Source organism: Dysidea avara, chromosome 1 (assembly GCF_963678975.1).
Source record: "Dysidea avara chromosome 1, odDysAvar1.4, whole genome shotgun sequence".
NCBI lineage: Eukaryota > Metazoa > Porifera > Demospongiae > Dictyoceratida > Dysideidae > Dysidea > Dysidea avara.
In genome coordinates this window covers 57,363,576-57,369,476 of record NC_089272.1, presented here as the reverse complement: position 1 = coordinate 57,369,476, position 5,901 = coordinate 57,363,576, and positions in this window count along the sequence as shown.

Here is a 5,901-nt window from a genome sequence, read left to right as displayed (position 1 = left end):
ACACTATGGTGTTTAGATATTAGTGATTGTATCTTAGCATGATTGATGCCTCCATATAATCCTTTAGTGAATTTCCTTGTAGGTCACCAAATCCTGAATTCAATAGTGAGAACACCCTTTCTGCAGCAGCCGAGGAGGGCTGTATGGTCAAGACCTTCTTTACAGCATTTGACCATAAAGGCAAATCAGTTGCATTGAGCTTCCACCATTCCAGAGCAGCAAGTTCATCACTAATACCATCCGCCTTAGCTACATAAGAAGGAAGTTCAGCCTTCAAATTTTCAAGCTCGTCATCCTTAAAGAAGGGAACAACCTGCAATGCATTTACATGAGAAACATCTGGCTTAAGCATTACTATCTTGTGCGGATTGAAAACTCTCACAGCCTTAAAAACTAAAATTTGCTCCTTTAAGGAAGAATCTAGCAGTTCTTGAAAGTAATCTAGAGCTGGTTGCATACAGCTTCGAGCATAGCTGCGATGCCTCTGCTGTGCAGTTGATTGAGTAGTGATACTGCGAATAACAGCTTCAGTGTTTGGAGTATGAGCTGCCCTGACTGCTGCAACAACAGTCTGTACTATTTCATAAGCTGTGAAACTCAGTGGCCCATCTCCTTCAAGGTTATATGTAGCCTTAACAAACACCTCCCCCCAATCAATAACAGCAGCAAGCTCAAGCTTTAAGTGTTCAAGCTTTTCACGGTCAGTTAAAATAGCTAGTAACTTTGGACGAGATGCAGGGCCTAAGTCTGTATTTTCACTTAGGAATGGTTCGATATCACCAAACTGGAGCATTATTTGCTTAAAAATTTCCCATTTGCTCCACCACCTGGTAGCACTATACGATGCCATTGCCTTTCCTGTTTGTTGTTTCCATAGAAATTTGGCTTTAATGCTATGTGAAAAAAGTGCTAGCCAATTACCAATAAACTCAGTCAGGGTTGGTACTTTGAAGTGCTCTCCAACACGATCAAAAGCATGGCTGAAGCATCCAATATCTATTACATTAGGGTAAACAATCTTCAATGTCCTCATTGCTACACTGTTAACAGATGCTCTATCTCGCATAGCAGCAATAAGATGGCTGGAAGAAATGCTGTAGAACACTGAAAGCACTTGTACCAATTCGTGTGCAATTTCTTCCCCAGTGAGAGATTTTGAAAGCAGTTGGATGGCTAGAAGCTGCTGTTGAATTTCAAAAGAATCATTTACAAAGCGCACTAAGACTGCTAATGCCTCTCCACTATGAGAGGTACCATCAAAAATGACACTCAAGAACTGACCCTGGAGTGATTGCTTAATACGTGCCTTTTCTTCTTCTAAAATAAAAGGAATAAGGTCAAACATAAATCTGCGATCTGTAAGGCGATAGCCTGTCTCCTCAAAAAGACTACGAAACTGGTCAACCTTACTTAGTGGTACACCCGCTTGAAGAAATGTTTTGACCACTTTGACTCGGAAAACCTGCTGTTGTTCCGGAAGAGTCTCACCTCGCCCATGAGCTTCTGCATTATACCTTTGCAGAGATTGTGCAATGTCTGAGTCTTTAACATTCCTTTGTTGCAGCTTTTTCTTTCCATTAGCATGTTTAGTAGACTTTAAGTGATACTCAATACTGCTCTTTTTGAGGGGTAACTCTTCCCGGCATCCTTGGCAAAAAAGCTTTCCAGTAGCTACAGTAAAGGGTTCCTTGGAATATTCGGTTACTCTTTGCTGGGGCTTGATCGTTTTTGGGTTGCTCTGCGAATTCGAATGTAATGCTCTCTTCCTGCCAGCTGGTGGATTTTTGGCAATTTTTCTCTTACGAGAGAAGTCAGATGCACTTGGTGCCTTTAGCACACTAAGCAAGGACACTCCACTAGACGTTGGCGTCGTTGAGTTGCTGGCACTTCCGGTAGAACGAGTCCTCGAAGTTGTACTAGTCGAAGTTGTTGTAACATCTGACTCGCGAGACGATTCACGGTCATCATCATTACTAACAATGCTAAGACTGTCATCTACTTCACTAACATCGCTTTCAGCACTTGAACTGTAGTCAATGCGTTCTATCACATCCATTGTAGACACTATTTCACACGTGATTATTCGCTAACATGTATTGTGGGTTCGCCTTCGGGTCAAAGTTCAGCTAGAGCCATACTCATTTAACGTACGAGTGTTAAACGTAGCTATGGTAAGTTGTTACTTGTGTTAGTTATGCAGTTACATTCACACTGTCTGAAACAGATCTGAGATTAACAAATTTTGCTTATTTTGCGCCTATTTTGCTCGATTTTGCTCCTATTTTGCTCGATTTTGCTCCTATTTTGCCAGCATTTTGCTTGTTGCTCTTGTATTCCTATTATTCCAATAATTTTGCTGGCGAAATCGACGCATCCCTATACGTACTATACACATGCAAAACACACACGTACAGTTACCTTTAGTGCCTGCATCATGGCCTTCTTATAAACACCTCTCAGCTTGGTGGGAATAAAGTATTTACTGAAACAGCCAAATTCTGCAAGACTCACGATGGACATCTGCCAGAATGCACTCAGCTAATCGTAGTATGACTATCAAATGCATGCAAACAATTATTTTTAGACAAACAAAACAATAACACCAATATTCGGAATCAGTAGTCAAAACAAAGCTAGGCGTCTGTCCTTCCAGTACGTACACATGTCACAGTCCCAATACTATTTATTAAGCTTTTTCTTTTATTCAAGAAAAATCTAGCTACTAGTTGTAATTGGGGTATTTCACTGGACAGATTTTACACTGCTAGAGAGCTTTAAACCTAAGAGATTTTGGACAACTCGAGATACTTTACTTGATAAAATTTAGACTGAATTTGTGAGTAACTACTTAACTTGAGAAACTTTACTTGAAAGTAATTTGACTGCTTCGAAGACTGACTTTCACATGAGAACTTTTGGACTACTTGAGAGATTTTATATTATTATGTTAGAGTTTTTTTGTAGTACTACTCAGATTTTTGCTTTATAGATTTTCGAGTCAAGTTACTGTATGTTCTGCCAAACAAAATGGATAACTAATCCATTGTAAGATATCTAGAGATAAGCAGCTGGAGCTACAATTAATGCAATATCTCAGATGTTTGTTTTACACAGAAGCAGCAAAAGCTTTTAGTCAAGCTGTACAACTTGAATGGTGATGTTTTCATTATTACAAATGAATTATTGATAATTTGTGTGCATTAACTGCAGCTTGATTAGATTGTCAATGGATATCCATGACTATAAGTATGTACAAGTTGAGCTGAATCCTGTAAAACAGTTAAAAATTGAAAGTGGATTTTTTCTCAACAGAGTTAACATTTCAGCCAACCAGATGATTATTGGAAACAGCAAAGGTGTCAACAACAGACACGTATGGTTTGGCTCCATTACAAGTTTGGGAAAGAGCTGTAAAGGATGATGTACTTATATGGCTTCCCCACAGGAAATGTATTGTGAAAATTTTGATTGGCTGTAAATATTATGTCAGACATTTGAGTAAAGATTTTGAAATATTTTTAGTGGGTCAAGCAGTACTACAAATGAGCCAAATTTCAAGATCGTGTATAATTACATCAATGAGTTATGAAATGTTTTTGGGATTCAGCTCAACGCGTACATACTATTATACAGTATACTAGCCAATGAACAGGCAAACTGTTCTGCAATACCCACTCAGACAATGACATCAATAATAAGTTGTGCTATATCAAAGCATTCTTGTCCAAAGTTCATAGGTGACAGACATGCATCACCCTAGGAAATGCTAACCAAAATAATTGTTACTGGGCCTGCAAAAATAGGGCATGTAGCTAGGGCTGAGGTAATTATGCTCATGATTCTTTGCATTATTTTATTCAGAATTTCTTGGAAAAAGCTTGCATTATGCTCCAAAACTTATGCATTATTCTCCGATAAATTGAAATAGAAATGTAGAATTGACTAAAATTCTATGGTTAATAAGCAAGATATTTCATTGTTCTAATAGAGTAGCTAGTATGTAAAAAATGGATAGATTGTTTTATTGAAGTATATAGGTGAATGTTCTATTAGAGTATCTTGATCTGGTGAGTGTTCTATTAAAGTATACCGATCGTTCATTCATGAAATTGATAATTCTTTCATAATGCTTATTTTGGCATTGCAAAAATTATTTCAGCAAATTATATTACCGCACCCCTAAGGGCATGTGGGCACAAACTGCACTTTGTCACATAACAGGTCATATCTCAGTAGCTAATAATACAGAATATTTGAATTCTGTACTTGCTAATCACGTTTAATAAGACTGAGCTAAAACTTGCATGGCCATAGGATGGTGACACAAAAAGTTACAGTATGAGTAATGAAAGTTTGATAACAAGGCAAATGATATGTGCCCACATCTTATCTTTTCAGACTGTTCAATCAAGGTGGTAATCACTGGATACCTGTTGTAAGCTTGTTAGCTGATTATCTTTCCTTTGTGTACATATACATTACATAGGCTTTGGATTTGGAAGAAAATATACTATTTTATTATCTTGATCTCTGTGGACCCTCCCAATCTGCTCGTAAGCTAGTTATATTATGACAGTGCTGTGTTTGTGCATATTATATGCATTACACTGTCTTGGTCATTTAATTTGTAGGAATTTTTTCAAAATAAGATGCAACTATTTACAAAAGCTACATTGTAAATTATTTTTTGCGACAGATAAGGAAATGGCACATGCTTTTTGTGAGAGTTTGACAAATTAATGTGGAATCAGTAATTGATAGTTGGGACATGCATTCAGATGAAACTATTAATTCTAGCACCATTCTTTCTTTGATGTGGTATGCATGGGTTCACCAGTCATTATAATGTTACAAAAAGTAAGCAAACAAGAACAAGGAAATAATACTGATCATGATATATAATAATAAGATTCTCAATTAAATATATAGGCCAGTCACGATCATAATACTCTAATAAGTCAGTCAGGTATAACTGACTGAAAATCATCAATAATCGCTTAAGTAATATAAACACACACCTGGTACAAGAAAGTAACAAAATCATAATGGACAGCCTGGGACAATATTAAATTTTAGCAGGTGGCTACATTAGGTAGGTCACTTTGTACAAAACTGACTCATTTGGCAAAACCTACCAAGTAATTAGAGTAGGCCTGCATTGATTATGCCGGCATAATTTTCAATTAGGATTTTAGCAAAAATGTGCATGGGCAATTTCTATTACAAAACTCTACTAAAGTTCATGAAATTTCTTTTATCCCTAGTGCCAGCCTAGGCATTGTTGGACCCAGCTATAATTCAACAGCCAGTTAATAATCATTATAAAATGCATGACTGGGGGCCCTACATGTAAATAGGTTGGTACATGCACATGCATGAAAACATGTCTACAGGTGAAATTGGCCTTACAGAACAAATGACTGGCCAATTTGTCGGATTTTGAGTTGAGAGGTAATGAAAAAATGATTGTGCTACATGCATTTTCATTTCTCTTGCACAATCATCATGAATCTGAAGCATGTATTTGGAAACCTTAAACCTATTACAGTAAACCTCTGACAATCAGCACAGCTGTACCATTGAGCAGTAACACTGCTCATCGCATTTCATGTTTGTAATCTTTGTAGATCAATACTCTAATAAAACAAGTTAAGACGACATTGGGTCATGTATGCGTAACTTACAGCTTCAGTGGCATCACTATTTTCCTGAATCCACTGATAAAGTTTTGTAGGAAATTCTCTAAAAATACTACTTTGACACACAGAAGATTAAGTACCGTTACACACGTGCACTCACCCACCCACTCAACCACACCAACCTCCAATATGATGCATGTCATTAATGACACTCCAACATTTAATTATAATACAGTATTGGCATGATCATCATAATACAAGA